Source organism: Hypanus sabinus, unplaced genomic scaffold, assembly GCF_030144855.1.
Source record: "Hypanus sabinus isolate sHypSab1 unplaced genomic scaffold, sHypSab1.hap1 scaffold_414, whole genome shotgun sequence".
Classification (NCBI taxonomy): domain Eukaryota; kingdom Metazoa; phylum Chordata; class Chondrichthyes; order Myliobatiformes; family Dasyatidae; genus Hypanus; species Hypanus sabinus.
The window spans coordinates 343064-361107 of record NW_026781294.1 but is presented as its reverse complement, the minus strand read 5'-3'; the positions used below and the strand labels follow the sequence as shown (position 1 = coordinate 361107).

Here is an 18044-nt window from a genome sequence, read left to right as displayed (position 1 = left end):
ATAATCCTGGCAGCACTGCTCCGGCAGCGTGTGGTGTTAAGTGTGGTGTGGCGTAAATGACAGCAGCATCGAATATCATGTAAATTTAGACTGATCTTAACTGTGTTTAAAAATGTATCTGACATTTACGGTATACATTTCACACAGACAAACTTTAAACACACCCGCCCAGCATTGCAGGAGAAGCATTTCACACTTCAAACCAACAAGTGACCAACTGCATTAACGATTTGTTCAGTTTAATATCCGCACGAAATAATCAGAATCATTGAGAATTTGATGTAACCACTGGCTGCAACTCTCCAGTTCACCACTTCTCTCAGCATTATGAAGGGATCATTTTCTCCGTAAATGCCAGGGAAGTCTCTAACCATACGCTGCATTTTCCTCGTGAGCCCGCACTGTTTACATATCTACACACCGCCATTTGTTACCCAAACAAGGAACAAATTCCGCATGAATTGAGCTGGGAAATTCTCAGTTCAGGTGGACTGTATGCCCAAGCTTCAATAAAAAAAAAGTAAGAAAAAAAGATGCGAGAAGAATTTATGTGATCAAATGGCTTCTTCCGGAGTTCGGACACTCCCGGAACATAGGACAGTCCATCACATGAACTTCCGGCCCATGATATCGGTGCCTACCATGATGCCAAATACAACCAATCCGTGCAGTCCATCTGCTTCGTTTCATGTACCTCCCGAAAAGCAACCGAATGCCGCTGTCACATTCGGTCTCGTGCATTTGTCCAACCGGATTCGTTTAAACGTATCCCCGCTATTCAATGTCCGTGTCCTCGACAATTTGTCATTTCGAACACGAGAAATTTATTCTGGTGGCCGACAGTAATTTGCGTTCCTGATTTTGTGACCTTCAGTCAGGTCCAAGGGAAAATAATTAGTTAATCTAAACCTTCATTTTCCGGCACAGTGGTAGTCTCCACTGCTTCTAAACGTTTGCCAGATTCTACCCTTCCCGAACTACAGTAATTCCGAATGGCAGTCACCGACGGTGTGAATAAACTTTCTTCCTCCTGTGCTTCACAATAAACCAAAGCCCACTGCGCGTTGACACGCCTGTTGTTGGAACAGATTGCTCCCACTTGAACCCATTTATGCTTCTCATCATTTGAATTACACTGTTACGTCTGATCAGATTGTTCTACGTCCCAGAAATGAAACATTGCCTTTTCAAAGGCTCCTCATTGGTGAAATATTAGATCCCACGTAATATTCACCAATGTCCCACTTCTGCACATTCATGTAGTGCAATCACATCTGTATCGAACTGTGACCATCAGAACTACACATTTTATAGCATCCGTGAAACAACTTACTGTATGTTTCATAACGCAGGCAACACAACTTCGCTACTTTCATAAAGTGGGTAATAATGCTAAGTAACCTTTTTGAATTATTCACCTTTAATTGAAACTACAGACGTGCAGAAATATTCAATAGGTTCGCCTTTATCCTAGGTGGAAGAAGATCGAATGGTAACATGATCGAGACTTATTAATTCACAAGAGGTGCAGTAGGGTTAGACAGCTAAAGTGATTTTCCTGTAATAAAGGGAGCAGAGAAAGAGTTTAAAATATATGACAGAAGAAAAATCGCAGGCTCGTCACTGAGTTTCTATTTGGGTTCACTGATATACGGTCGGACAGATGTATTAAAGACGGGATGCAATAGACGAGTCTGTCAGAAATGGAGGTGTGATGCTTCTGCAGTCAGATAGCAATAGGAAATATACAACATATGAATGAGGCCTAGCAAAGTGTCATATACAGTCGAAAGCACCGGTCTTTATATCACAGATTGTAAGGGCAAGTTTATTATTCTCTCTCCCTCTCCCCTGCACTCTCTCCCAGTTTCTCATTCCCTCTACTGATTTTTCTCTCATAGTCTTCTCCTCCTTCTCTGTCTCCCCGGCTTTTCTCTCGCATTTATCTCCCCCTTCTTTCTCTCTTCAGACTCCCGGACACCTGTCTCTCCATATCCCCCGATCTCTTTCTCCTCCCTCCTGTCTTTTACTTTTTCTGCCCCCCCCCCCCCCGCCGCATCCAGTTTCTCTCCAACTCCGGTTCCTTAGCCCAACCCCGAACTCTATCCCAGTTTCACGCTCCCTTACCAACCCCTTACGTCTGCGCTCCTCCGAGCTCTCTATCGGCCATTCTCTTTCTCCTACATTCACTTTCTAGAACCTGAGGCTCTCTTTCTCAGATCAAACTCTCCCCTCCCTTCTCTTGCTCCCTGACCCGGTTTAACTCTTTTCCTCAGTGTCTTTCTTCCTCCGGGCCATCGCCCTCGCGGTTTCTCCCCACTCCAAATCTCTCTACTCCAGATCGTTCTCCTCACCGCGGTCGCACTTCTCATCCAAGAATACATCACACTACTGGGCTCTCTATATCCAACCACCCCGCGGAATCTCTACAGAGGGCTCCCTCCCTGTCTCATTCTCCACACCAATTGCCAAGTCTCACTCTCTCAAGTCTTCCACACTCTGTTACAGATTGTTTCTCTCTCTTCTCTTTCTGTCCAGTTCCTTCCCCTCTCCACGCACACTCTCTAATAAAGCCGTCTCCTGTCCGGTCCCATACTCTCTTCACTTCCAGACCTACCTGTCCCCGATCGTCTCTCTTTGACCAATCTCTCTCGACCTCTCTCTCCCCTCGTCCCAGTCTCTTTCTTTCGCTGTATCTCTCCCCTCGTCTACATTCTCTCCCATGTCTCTCTCCCTCCACCTCTCTCCCACCGTTTCTCTTACTTCGATTCTCTCCCCACCATCTGTCAACGCATCACTTTTATCTCCGTTCCCTCCCCTCCCCCCACGCTGTCTCTGAAATTTTACCAGCTTTCACATAAAAACTAAAATTATAATGAACATGCGATTGTACTGGAGTGAATGCAGAGGATGCAGTTTGCTCGGATGGAAATTTATTACAAATCAGGAAACGACGTTCCTTCCTTGAAGCAGACTATGAAATGGGAATTTCCATAGAAACCTGTGCAATTATGAATAGCATGCATGAGTTCTGTAGTGCTAACACATCTCATTAACAGATTTATATAATATCAAGAACATGTAAGGGTTACTGTAAGTTCCTGTAGATTATTTGACTTTCCTTTTCATTTCATCGTCTGCAAAAGTCTAAGGAAACGAATGGAATTAATTTCTACTGTTCAGGTGTGGAATATGTTGAGTGGGAATCTGTTGATGCAGAATTAAAAACAAATACAAAAGCGGGAATGTTTAATAATTGGTGGAGTGTTGAGGTGTGGGTGGCCGAAGAATCTGTTCCTGTGCGGTGTCTCTCTCGGGCTCTGAGCCTGTTTTATTCTCGCCGCTTTCACGTTCTCATAAAACGGCCGGTTCTGTTGTGTGAAGATAGAAAATACTAATACCTCGTCTGGCTGGAATTAGATATTGTGTTTATTAATTAGTAGAATTATTGACGACAGCGGATATTTCGCTGCGCTGATGAACTGCTCTGTGAACTTGGACTGAGTTACCCCGTAAATAAACGTGTTTGTGCAGCAACTTTATATCATCCGGTGTGTTGAAATATGTATTCCGAGTCGTTGTAATTATTTTGATCTCGCCCGGCAATGGTGTAATAAAGGAATTCATCAACAATCACCGACCACAGGATAATAAAACTTCCCGGAGATGGTGTGAAGTAAGATCACAGACCTGCTCCTGCTCTCCATCTCCGGATCACTGCGTTTCTCTGTCTTGCTCTGACCCTTCAACATCTTACGGCCGCGACTATTCACTGTAATGTGTCTGACCGTCAGAGCGTTAAACAGTAGTATTAAAACAAATGCCAGCATAACAGCGGAAAACGGCGGTGTCAGTATAGGAGCCCGGTTTTGGAATACAGTCCCAGAGCATATTGTCTATCACTTACTTACAAAGAAGAAGAGCACATTTTTACAAAAAAGCAGAACACCGGTAGTTGTCAGAACTACAGCCGCAGTTTTCCCGGTGCAATATTTTGCCTTCAGCTTCTGGCAACAAATGGCGACAAAACAATCAAACGTGAAAGTGACAGTGAACCAGACAGACATTTCTGCGGCTGTCTTTTTCAGGAGAAAGATCACACTTCATACTAGAGTAATGTCCAGGAAAGTCCCTGGAAAGTAGTAATAATTGACCCGCCACAGAATGATCTCAAAGACGATAGATGCAGATCCGCCGTCGCCATGGCAACCAGGTAGCGAGTGGTACAGATGCAGAGGCCGCACTTTCCGCGGGACAAGATCACAATCGCCACGAAACTCACTGCGAGAAGAAAAGAATAATGCGTGAATTGCTGTCTCGCCACTATCTGTGTCTCAAGGCTGAGCTTAAGTGGAAATTCATAACAATCGAACTTTAAGTATACAGTAGCTCATTTCTGGAAGTTTAAACAGTTTACATTGGGTGTGGCAGATGCCTCAAACGAGTTCATACTTGGTGAAGGGGTACTGTACTCGGTACCGGAAGAGGAGTAACGTTTGGGAAGGAACATTTTCAATGGATCATCGAGGGCTCTTTGGAGAATTCAATTTAAATCTCCCAGCATTGTTTGTTCCCCCCTCCCACCCACCCACCGATGAGTAGTCTGGGCACTTTGGCATCTTTCTTAACGATGTTGACTGCCTCGTTCACTTACCTTTCTTCTGGGACTATCCGTACGGCGAAGCTCTGCTCCCTCCAGCTCTGCCCGTTCACAGAATTGAAAGTTGAAGTCAAATTATTTTCCCCCATTCGCATGTCTTTGTCTCCGCCTCGATTCCCCGTTTGTCACGCGTCCACAGAAGCCCCATTTGCCTCTCTTATTTTATATTCTGCAACTTCTGTTGATCGGGGTTATTTCACAAAATGTCAAAGTGTCCGATCAGACGTTTCCAATTTTCACTTTTAATCGTTTAGCCTGACCCGCTGAATGTTTCAGGGATCTTGCACGTTCTAGCTTATCCCACCCAACGACCAAAGAAAAGACAATACCGGTACTTGAAAACATCTGACTTTTTTAGGGTTTGCTGCAAATTATTATTCCAAATGCTTCGACGTTCGTGGTCCGAGAGCGGGCGTATTTCATGAGCCTTACTCCGTCTGACTTTTAATGGACACCGCCGGGTTGCCTCCTAACCCTTGGACACATGGAGCTAACTGAGTAGTTCAGAGCATTATCTGAGAGACTTCCAGATCTAAACGCTATAGTTATTTCGATACACTATAAAGAAGACTTTGGTGAACGCTACTAGGCCGAAATGCCTGTTAATGTTAAAAACGTTCTAATATTGTGTTTAATATCTCGGACGAGTCCATTCGTGTCATGCGTTCCCTTCAGATTTGCAGAAATATCTTGAAATCTGAATGTAAAGCCTGTCGCGTTGTTGGTGCAACTCCAAGTAGCTCGTAAAGGTGACGAGTGCGCTGGATTATTGGTGTTTACTTCGACAAGCGACCGGGCATTGATAAATCACAACTGCCTGCCATGAGTCCATCTCCCCGATCTTCTACTCTTCATCACTTTCACCTGCCGGGATATTTTCAGCCAACTCGGTTTTGTCACGACAAACAGGTGGTATCTGCAAATGCGGAAAATTCAAGCAAGACACTCAAAATGCTGGTGGAGCGCAGAAGGCCAGGCAGCATCTATCGAAGAAGCACTGCCGACGTTTCGGGCCGAGACCCTTCGTCAGTAATAGATGCTGCCTGCTGCGTTCCACCGGCATTTTGTGTGTGTTGCTCGGTTTTATCACAATGTCGGCTCCACTCTCACTGATATAACCCCATCATAACACTGTCGGTAACTGAATGAGTCCAAATACCGATCTCACAGAAAAACAGTTGTTAGTTCGTCTCTGTTCTTACCAGGAACACCAATAATGGCAATGGTCAAGTAATATATCTTTCCCACAAGGTACACTGCTTCAAACATTCTGTGTGAGATCCTGCCTGTCTTCCAGCTGCATTTATTCCTGACGAAGAAACTCTGAGCAGCTAAATTTCCACGGTCATTCATTTATACTTGACCCAGCACGCTTAATATCCAATACTGCACAAGCCTGACGTGCCTTCCAACAGCTGGGGTAAAAAAAAAAATAACCATGATGTCACTGAAATATAATCCCAGTTGTGATGCGGAAGGTTGACAAAAAGTTGCAAAATCTCAAATAAGAAGAAATGATGATTTGAGAATTCTGTGAATGTTGTTACTGAATATTCTTAGGCTCACCCCCCGGTTTCAGGATTATTATTCATGGTCTTGTCAATTCCGAGAATCCATAGACTTTGTAATGATAGACCAATGGGACAACGCCATTCGGCTGCTCTGTTTCATTCTGGGAATTGTCTCTGTTATAGATCTCACAACAGAAATATAAAGACGAATATGTTATTATCACGCTCCTGTAATTTAGTGAAGAGCCTTAAACTAATATCGCAGCCAGGGTTACGCAGATATTGAACGCATACAAACCGTTAATCAGTTTAACTGCAACAACCACAAATTTCTGGACGAACTCAACAGTTCAGGCAACATCTTTGGACGTGATTAATCTGTCGACCACTCCGGACCAGACCCTTCATCAAATTAATTAATTCTGTGTCGAGCATGTCAGTTCTATCGATTGAAGCGTCATTTCTCAGTAGCCAATCATCTCAGTTCCTAGTCCCATTCCCTGCCGGACTTGTCGGTCAAAGTTCATCCCGTGTGCCACGACGAGGCTACTCTCAGACTGGATGAGCTACTCCTCAAATTCCGTCCAGGTGCCCTTCAATCTGATGGCGGGAACATTGATTTCTCCGACTTCCGATAATTTCCACTTATTCGTTTCCCGGCGCTGGAAATCTATCACTTTTCCTGACCAGTCTATGACCTTCATGTACTGCACTTCCTCCTTCCCATTCTTCCAGGATCCACAATCCTCTTCTATCAGATTCCTTCTTTTGCGGACCCTTGATTTTATCTCACTTACCTCCACCCAGCCTGTTATTTAACCCCCTTCCCCACTCATGAGACTTCACCTATCCACTTCTAGCTTGTGCTGCTCCCCTCCGCCAAGGTACTTCTTCTAATATCTTCTTCCTTCCGTTTCACCCCCGACGAAGGGTCCTGGCCCGAAACATCTTCTATTTATTCATTTCTGTAGATGCTGCCAGACCTGCAATGGTCTGAGAACCCCAATGGTGTTTGTATGTGCATTCAAATGATACACATGCATTCTTTCACGTACTAGACCAGTAGCCGTCAATGTTCACACGGGTATGAAGCAATGTACTTCAATCACCGTGTAAAGGACCCTCGGATTGGTGCAAATGCTTAATCCGACAGAGCATTTGTGTTCATTACACTTGTACCAATAATGACTATAGTTCGGCAGATGAACAAAATTGTTCGTCTTGTTGTCAGAGAGTCGTAATAACTTATTTGACAATCTGAGCTGCACTTTCAAGGTATATATAACGCAACGTTATATTTTCTGTCTTTTCTTTTGCGCTGACGTGTTAGCTCGATGTGTTTATGTATTTAAATTGTCATAAATAGAGTCATTCATTGTGTCTAGAGACTCCATGCCGTCGTAACTCAATGAATTATTGGTTATGGGATTCAATTGGTCATTTAGTCAGATAGCTACCGAAGGATAGACAGGGGTCAGTATTGAGGTACGAGATGATTACCTTCCATGCGTAAGCTGGGCTGGGATATTCACAGTTGGACGGAATTCTCGAGAGTGCTGACGTAGAGACGGACAAGGAAATGGAATTTCAAACATCAATGATGGTGGCGATGCGGATTAATAATATGGTGTACAATACAGTCCGAATACCTGCCTCCACTGATGGGAAAGGTCATGATGGACTCATCGATAATAATGGTCTGATTAGAGTGTTGTAATGATTCTGATCCACATAGGTAATGCGTGTGATTACAGTGGAGCCGAAGCTTTCACCATGAAGTTGCCGAACATTGACCTTTTCAGATAGCAGCGGATAATTTGTCATTCTCTCATTGAACTGAAGGAGGGAAAGGTGATTCGTACATTAGTTTAAAAGTTATCAGTGGCATACATTTGTTCAGTATTCAAGCAAATTCTCCATGTCAGGCGCATCAAGTGCGAAGGAAATACGCTTCATGGATGTGTAACGTTTAGAGTAAATTACCGTATTTCTGGTCGTGAGCTATACTATCTCCTTTACAATAGCTTGATAGGAAGAGATAGGACGTTCTTCGTTTTTTTTTATATAACGATTTGTTGCAACGATTTAGTTGCAAACCTGTCGACCCCAGCCACCGCACCTCAGTGTGCACAGAAAGGCCTGCATTCATTAGAGTGAACAAGGTAACACACGCGAGTTCTCATGGACAAACATACACTCTTGTACCATTCCTGGTTTCTCCGCCCCGACGACTTAGCCAAGTCGATGCTTTCCAAAAGCCCCAGCATATCCTCTTGGCTAATATTTGCATTCTCAAGCTTTTCAGTCTGCTGCACGTCATCACTACAATCACCAAGATGCTCTTCCACAGTGAATATTGAAGTAAATTATTCATTAAGTACCTCTGTTATTTCTTCCGGTTCCATACACACTTTCCCACTGTCACATTTGATGAGTCCTATACTTTCACATCTAATCCTCTTGCTATTCACATACTTGTAAAATGCCTTAGTGGTTTTCCTAATCCTGCCCGCCTAGGCCTTCTCATGGACCCTTCTGCCTCTCCTAATTTCTTACTTAAGCTCCTTCCTTTTAGCCTTATAATCTTCTAGATCTCTATGATTACGAAGCTCTCTGAACTTTTCTTAAGCTTTTCCTTTCTTCTTGACTAGATTTACTACGGCTTTTCTACATCACGGTCCCTGTACCCTACCATTACTACGCTGTCTCATTGGAACGTACCTATGCAGAATTCCACTCAAATATCCCCTGAATATTTGACACATTTCTTCCGTACCTTTCCCTGAAAATATCTGTTCCTAATTTCAGCTTCCACGTTCCTGCCTGAGCCTTATAATTCCCCTTACTCCAATAAAATGCTTTATTAACTTGTCAATTCCTATCTCTTCCTATCAAGCTATTGTAAAGGAGATAGTATAGCTCAGGACCAGAATTTGTAACAGTTTCTTCACCCAAGCCATCAGACTCCTCGATACCCAGAGTCTGGACTGACACCAACTTACTGCCCGCTACTGTCCCTAATGTCTTTTTTATTATTCATCGTAGTACCTGTACAGTTTTGTGCACTTCGTGCAGTCCTGGGTAGGTCTGTAGTCTACTGTAGTATTTCTGTGTTGTTTTACGTAGCTCAGAGAAGTTTTTGTATTGTTTCATCTAGCACCATGGTCCTGAAAACTTTGTCCCGTTTTTAACTATGTAGTGTACCAGCAGTTATGGTCGAAATGACAATAAAAACAGACTTGACTTGAGTTATGATCACTATATCCAAAACGCTCTCCTAATGAGAGATCTGACAGCTGACCAGATTGATTTCCCAATACCAAATCAAGTACATTTTCTCCTCTTATAGGCTGATAAACATATTGAGTCAAAAGATCTTCCTGAACACACCTTACAAACTCCATCCCATCTACTCCCCTTGCTCTGGGGATAAGTCAATCGATATTTGGGAAATTAAAATCTCCCACCACGACAACTCTTATTATTACAAATTTCCAGGATCTATTTCCCTATCTGCTTCTCGATATCCCTGTTACTATTTGGCGCCTATACAAGGACACCTAGCAGAGTTATTGACCCCTTCCTATTACTAACCTCCATCCACAGAAACTCAGTCGACAATTCCTTCATGTCGTCCACCTTGTCTGCAGCCGTGACACTATTTCTTATCAGCAGTGCCACGCCTCCACCTTTACTGCCTTACTCCCTGTACTTTCTCAAACATCTAAAACCCGGCACTTGAAACCATCAATCCTGTCCGTGAACCATCTAAGTCTCTATTATCTCCACAAAATCTTAGCTTCAAGTACTGATACACGCTCTAAGCTCATCTGCTTTGTTCACAATACTCGTTGCGTTAAAATAGACACATCTCAAACCGTCGACCTGAGCGCGTCCCTTTTCTATCACCTGTCTATCCTCCCTCACACACTGTCTCCAAGTTTTCTCTACTTGTGAGCCATCTGCCTCTTCCGCAGTCTCTTCAGTTCGGTTCCCACCGACCAACAATTCTAGTTTAAACTCTCGCCGGTAGCCTTATCAAACCGCCCTGCCAGGACACAGGTCCTCCTGGGATTCAAGTGCAACACCTCCATTTTATACAGGTCAACCTGCCGGAAAAGAGGTCCTAATGATCCTGAAATGTGAATCCCTGCCCCCTGCTCCAATCAGTCAAACATGCATTTATCCTCCACCTCATTCTATTCCTATGACCACTGTCGCGTAGTACAGGCAGTAATCCCGAGATTACTACCTTTGGGCTCTTGCTTCTCAACTTCCTTCCCAGCTCCCTATCGTCTGTTTTTAGGAGCTCTTCCCTTTTCTTTTATGCCATTGGTACCAATATGTACCACGACCTCTGGCTATATTCCCTCCCACTGCTGGATATCTTGGACCCTGGCATCTGTGAGTCGAACTACCACTCAGAGAAACCACGCAGTTTCTCTCCTGCGTCCACAGAATCGTCTGGCTAACCCGCTAACTATAGTCCCCTATTACAACTGCCTTTCCCTTCCTTTCCCTACCCTTCTAAGCAACAGGGCCAAACTCTGGTCTAGAGACACTACCACTGTTACTTCCCCTCGGTAGTCTGTCCCCTCCAGCAGTACTTAGACAGGAGTACTTATTGTAAAGCGGGACAGCCACAGGGGTACTCCCTAGTACCTGACACTTCCCCTTCCCTCTCATGACTATTACCGATTTTTCTGTCTGCTGTGGCCCGGTGTGACTAACTGCCAATAACTCCTTTCTGTCACCTCCAGGGTCTCCGTAACCGGGCGAAGTTCATTGAGCTGCATCGGCTTCTTAAGATGCTGCAGCTCGCTCACATCCGGTGCAGTTTTGGCCGTCCGGGAGGATGGGAGACTCCAGGACTTCCCACATCTGACACCGAGCATAGAACACCGGCTTCACACACATATTTCGTTTCCGCAATTAACACAGGTAAAACTACCTCACCTCGTCCCGTGACCGGGTAAGCCTTTTTGACCCAAAGCCCTATCACTCTTCTTCTCTCTATCTCCGCTGCCCGCTGGATATGACGGTCTTCTTTTTAAACCTGACGTCAGGGGGATTTTTTTTTCACGCAGAGAATGATGTGTGCGTGGAATGCTCTGCCGTCCGCAGTGGTGGAAGCGGGTGCAATAGAGTCTTTTAAGAGCCTCTTAGATAGGTACAAAGAGCTGAGAATTATAGAGGGCTATTCACTACGGAAATTCCAGACAATTTCTAGAGCAGGCTACTTGGTCGGCACAACGTTGTGGCCGTATAGAAACATTATAGAAATTATAATTTCTTTTTTCTAAATTCTATGTTCTGGTAATGTGTATTCTAAGACAAAGCCATGATTTGTCATTGTATTTCCTAAATATTATTGCACTTACTGGCTTTTAGCGGTATTGCTAACACTACTGACTTAACGTCTTTATCACTGAGACAGTTTGACCAGTGAATCTCCTGAAATGACTTGTTTGCGAATTATAACTATTACCGTTACTTGACCGTGGAGATGTGGCTAATGAATGCATACGGTTGGCATCTCGGGCTTCTGGAATATGAATACGTTGTAAAAGATTAAATTAGGTGAAGAGAAAACATTCACTCCTGATTGTGGAGAAATTTACAGTAGTTCATAGTGAGGATATACAAAAGTTATTGAGAATATAACAAGCTAATTTTCCCGGATGAATTTAAGCAGAGCTGACCATACACCCAATTGACTTTCAAAGTCAATTTATGATCAAAGTACCTATTAGTTAGTATATCTGTAGAACGCTTTCCGGCTGACATATTCCGTAAATATGGTAACCATTGTAGAATCAATGAAAGACGATACAAACAGCGGTACACATCCAGCGTTCAGAAGAAAAATAACTGCAATTACAAAAGTAAATAAAAAATAAATAAACAAAGAAACAAAGAAACAAATAGATAATAAAATGCAAAGAGAAACTGGAAACTATCCAACACTTTCCATCAGCCTGCAACAGTTTAATTCCATGTGAATTATACAGGTAAAATAAAGTGGTACAGAACAGTCACCAAAATCCACTCATAATGACATGTTTCATTGCAAAAAGACAATCCTGCTCCAGTTTTATAATCACAGCCTTACAAGTATATTGCAACTGATCCATTATTACATATAGGGTAATACATGATAAACGTCTGGATATAATATTACAGGATATCGAAGCAAAAGAAAAACAATATATTTCATGAATATATCGATTTGAATACAGAAGTACAGAAATGAAAAAGGAGAAAAACTCGAAAAATGCTGAAATAAAACAGGGAATTGAAAGTCTATGGTACACGGACAGTGTATACATTTTCCCGATTTTAATATCTACAACTGGTTCCATCCGAATGTCACTGCACAATAACAGTGAACAATTCGTTCTGCGGCAACGTCTGTGTAAATTTCCCGAAAGCCACAATACTTAACACGACTGGAATAGTCCGCAAGTTCCTGGCGATTGAGTAAGAGTGTGCTTGTCAATCTCGACAGCTCAGGCTTTACTGATTTAAATACATAATAATAAATATGCGATTGTACCGGAGTGAATGCAGAGGAGATTCCACATGCAGTTTCCTCGGATGGAAATTTATTAGAAATCAGCAGGCGAGATGACATTCTTTCCCAGAAGGAGATAACGCACTGAGATTCTCCATAGAAATTCGCAAAGACGATTATCAGAATTCCCGAGGTCTGCAGTGTTAAATGCTTCTCCAAAGCGAAGGACTTGCGCAAGATTTACTGCAGGTTTCGGTAGACTTCATTTCCGTCTTCTGCAAAATGACTGAAGTGACGAGTGAGTTGCATTTCTGCCGATTTGGTCTCCAATATCCTCAGATCCTGAGCCGCTGAGTTGTTATCCAAAGGGATGTGGCGGTGACGAGAACGGGAACTTGGTGTAGATAAAAGTGGGAGATGGATGTTTCGGACCGCGGGAGGCCATTTGCTCCGCTGCACTCTCAGTATACATACGTTAGGGAAACCAAAGGCAGCTTCTGTGATCGGTATGAGGAACACTTGTGCTGAGTCCACGCCGGTAGGAGAGTACCCGGAACGAATGACTAAGTAAACGCTACTTTGAATTATCTGAATCAATACCCAAGCCGCGTTTGCCTTCAACACACCCTCATTCTCTGCATTTGAATATGGCACCGCTGTCTCTTGTCCCAGTTCCGACGGTGAGTATTGAGATAGTAAAACAAGTAACTGGTTGGTAGATACAGCATTGAGCTGGAGATTAGAATCATGGAAATAATAGTATAATTGTAGAGTGTATTTGGATACGAAAAGCGTCAGGTAATTAACGGCTTACATTTACGATACCGTAAGCTCTGCTCAATTCATAAATCCTCTAAGAAATGTATAATGTTGTTGGACCAGGCTTATGAAGATTGCTAATCTGGTGCAAAGTTAATCAAATGCTTCTTTAATAAACACACTTCTCGGATGACAAGAACGCTTGTCGAGGCGGGAACCTTTGCAAATGAACTAGGAAAGAAGGGGGTTTGTTCTGCAGTTACCTGTTCCTATTAATGCTGAGCATAAAGAAAATAAATCGAGTTGTATGGATATTCCAGGTTGCAATCCGTCAGTTTTGGAAAGGAGGAAATGCATTGCAATCCGAAATTGCTGCGGAAACGGCAAAATGTCGACCAATGCGCATCTAGACGTGAAAACGAACAACAATGAATTTGGCACCGTCCTGCACATTTATATACTGCATCTGGGAGGTAAATGGGTAAATACATGTTTGGGTGTAGGGTGCGGCTGTGAAATAGACACCGCTAGCCTCAGGGGTGATCTATGTGAAGAGAATGATGGTAGTGTTAAATGAATATATCACATCGACATTTATTCGTGGGACTGACATAGGTTTGTGAGTCACTTTGGGGACTGTTCTATCGGTGCCATATCAACATTATAATGGACGAAGTGTTGAAGTTCTTCATGGATATCCTCGGATCCTGGCCATCTGTATCCCGGGATATTATAGGAAACAAGATCAGAGATCATTGTGACATCTGCAGAGAACATCGTGCCCTCCTCATCAAACGTTAATGTTTCGAAAGTCCGAGAGATATCTAAAGATGTGCCATTACATGGAGGAAGCAGTGATACGCCAGGGTAGACGAGTCTTTCAACGGTGCGGAGTCAGCTATTGGATGGGATTCAGCTGGGCGGGTTTGCCCGCAGATACAATTAATGTCGCCGGCAGAGCAGTCACTTTGAAATCGTGGGGAAATAAGTGACATGTGAAATACTGCGTATGAAGGTGTGGAGGAAGCATTTTGGAACGAAAGTCTTCTGTGTAGCAAGTTTTAACTGGGGAGAAATGTCCGAAATAAGAGATGCATATGGAGTTATTTCCTTGCTCCTGATTTCCTGATAGCTACCTTGCAGGTTATTTCGGCATTAACGAGGACAAATGCAGTGCTGGAATTTATTTCAAGCAGATTCTAATTTGATGACAAATAAATTGTAGAGACATTAGATGCAGTGAGGAAACGAAGTTTTTTATAGGTCTAAGTGTTTCTGGGCGATGGAAAGAGATTGGGTTGAGGAAGATCCACCCAAGGACGAAACGTGGAAGACCTCGATGGAAAATATAGCTCAATTCTGCTTCTACACCCAGTGGTGTAATGGTCTTTACCGTGCAATTTGACCGTCTGAATTACCTTTCGCTAAAATCCTTTCTCAAGTGCCTATTGACAGATTCTACGTTGAAATTCTGTGCTACTTCCTAAAAACACTCAAGGAAATTAGTAATAAGTGCTCCTTCCTCACAGTTTCATGCAAGAAAACTTCAGAAATAAACTTTTTGCAGATGATAGTTGTGGCATGTTGAGCTATTCCCTGTGCAGATGAATACATCACAAAGTTGATACAAACTCACTCGATGCAGGTAAACTCACAGTTGAAGTTAAGGTATCTGTATACGAGGATGCAGACTGCTTATAGCGAGTTGGAGGACGTGCAGAAGATGTACATAATATTCTGAATGCCTTTGCAGATCTGTTTCCTCACTATGAGTATGGACCAGGTCCGATCTGATCTGCCGCCCGTTCCGTGTAAATTCCGCCTCGGTCTCCTTGTGACGCCAATATTTCTGTCAGGTGCTCTGCTTCCTCTCCGTCGCCGCGAAGCAACGGCTTTGTAGGTCATTTGACCGATGAGTATTAGGATGGGGTTCAGGTTTCATCGTCAAAAGGGGTGTGGCGGCGACAGAAGCGGAAAATTAGTGTAAACAAGTAAAAGGTAGCGGGGGTTTAATATTTGCTAGGAGGGGGACGTCGCGGGCTGCAGATGCCGAAGGGTCTGTTAGTGTTCTATGTCCCGCTCGGGCTCTAAACCGGCTTGATTCACCCCCACCCCTGCCACGTTCTCCGAGGAGCGCCAGTTCTGCGGTGTCAAGGTGGAAAACACTGCGACCGCCTCTAAAAAAACTTAAATATTTTATTTATGAATTAGTTGAATAGTTGACGTGAGCAGATATTTCGCTGCGCTGATGAACTGCTCTCTGAACTTGGACTGAGTTACCCCATAAATAAATGTGTTTGTACAGCAACTTAATATCACCAGCATGTATCCGGATTGTTGAAATATGTACTCCGAATCGTTGTAATAATTTTGATCCAATCCAGCAATTGTGTTATAAAGAAACTCGGCAACATTCACCGACCACAGGATGATGAAGCTTCCGGAGATGGTGAGAAGTAAGATCACAGACCTCCTCCTGCTCTCCATCTCCGGGTCACTGCGGTTCTCCGCCTTATCGTTACCTCTCAGCCCCTTACGGACGCGACTAGTAACTATAATATGTCTGACTGTCAGAACATTTAACAGTAGTATTAACACGAATGGGAGTAACGGGGTTAGAACGGTAGAGACCCATCTATATCCCACCCATCCGGGATACGTATAGTAGCCCGGCTTTGGAATGCAGTCCCAGGGTATATTGCCAATCAGTTTCACAGGACTATACACAAAGAAGTTGGGCACATTTTTAAAACAGAGCAGAACGCCGGTGGTTGCCAAAAGCACAGCCGCTGTGTTCCCGGTGCAATACTTTGCTTTCAGATTCAGACAACAGATGGTGACAAACCGATCAAACGTGAAAGCGACAGTGAACCAGACAGAACAGTCTGTGGCTGTTTCACCCAGGGAAGAAATGACACTACACACCGGGGTGATGTCCAGGAAAGATCCGGGGAAGTAATAATAACTGACCCGCCACAGTAGGACCTCAAAGATGATGGTTTGTAGATCCGCTGCTGCCATAGCCACCAGGTAGCGAGTGGTGCAGGTGGAGAGGCCACATTTTCCCCCGAACAGGATCACAATCGCCACTAAATTCACTGCGGGAACAACGAGAAGAATGAGTGAATTATTGTCTCGCCTCTCCTTTGGTCTCGGGGCGGAGATAAGTCTGAAATTGTGAACGACAAAACTTTTCTCAACGTTCAATTATTGGATGATTAAAAGCGTAAAGTGGGAGTAACAGATTGCTTCAAGCGAGTGCATGCTGGTTGAAAGGTTACGGTACTCGTTACCGGCGGAGGGGCACTGTTTGTGGGAGGAGGTGTTGTAAACGTATAAACTAGGGCGCTCTGGGAAAATAAATATAACTCCACCACCTGCAAGTTTGCGACTGATGTTTAAAGCCAGGATGCCTCGGCAACTTCCGCCACATTCCCGTCACCAATGTTCTGACAATCTCCATTCAGCTCAGACGCACTCCCTCCGTTTCGGTTCACTTCCAACAAAATCAAAGTTGAAAGAAAATTAGTTTCTCCCGTTCTGACGTCCTGACGAAGGGTCCTGGCCCGAAACGTCGACAGTGCTTCTCCTATAGATGCAGCCTGGCCTGCTGTGCTCCACGAGCACTTGAGTGTGTTGCTTGTTCTCTCGTTTTGCATGTCTTAGTCTCACTTCTTTGATACTCTGCTGCTGTACATTTTCCTATATAAATAAACCCTATGTCAATAAATCCTATCTGAAAGTTTCATTTTTTGCTTTTAAATATATTGGCTCGCCCTTGGAATTTTCCGATTTTTTTGCACGTTAGTGTTTAATCCATTCAATTTGCAAAAGAAAGACAACATAAGTGGTTCAAATATCGGCCTCTTTCAGCAATACTTCCAAATTATTACAGCACTATTACCAACGCTTGAATGCTCATTGCTCCAGAGCGGAATTTCGCATGATCCTTGCCCTGTCTGACATCTAACTGCGCTGGGTTGGCTCTTAACTGCCTTTTCATTTCACATACAATAGGGCGTGGAAGCAAACTTGGTACACTAAAACGCACACAGACCAGTTTCCAATTTTCGAAACTCCCAATCGTTTGGTGTCTGACTCAGAAGTGATGTGTACCGCGATACCCTGACATTCAACTTGTATACGTTTCCGCATTTCCCTCAAATTTGCAGCAGTTTCTTTAAATACAGAGCAACATCTTTAAGTTGATATCAAAACATACTGCGCCATTGATTCGCATAAAGAGGCCAGTAAAGGTGTGGAGCGCAGGGAATGACGGGAGTTTATTTTGAAAGCGGCTTTGCATTATTAAATCAAAACTGTCTGCTATGAATTTACAGAATGAAACCACTTCGCTGATCATCCATACTGCATCTGTTACAACGGCCGGTTTACTTTCATCCGAGGCCACGGTTTAAACTGCGAGGGAACGTTCGAACGAAGGCAGAATTTCTTCCCAGAGCATGTACCGCACTCGTTAATACACCGGCATCACAACGCTGTCGGTCATCAAAGACCGCGCACACAGAACTGCAAAAGCTAGCTCACTTCTGATCTTACCAAAAACACCGATGACGGCAATGATCAAGTAATATATGTT

General features: G+C 43.7%; 1 long non-coding RNA gene across 1 annotated transcript in view; it reads left to right on the top strand.

The window, feature by feature from the left end:
* The window catches only part of LOC132388802 (uncharacterized), a 57496-nt gene extending 39696 nt beyond the window's left edge, over nt 1–17800 (top strand). The window contains exons 2-3 of the long non-coding RNA XR_009510348.1: nt 10932–11112; nt 17785–17800. This is a non-coding gene — a long non-coding RNA (uncharacterized LOC132388802). The remainder of the gene's footprint in view (nt 1–10931; nt 11113–17784) is intronic.
* Nucleotides 17801–18044: the final 244 nt, after the last annotated feature.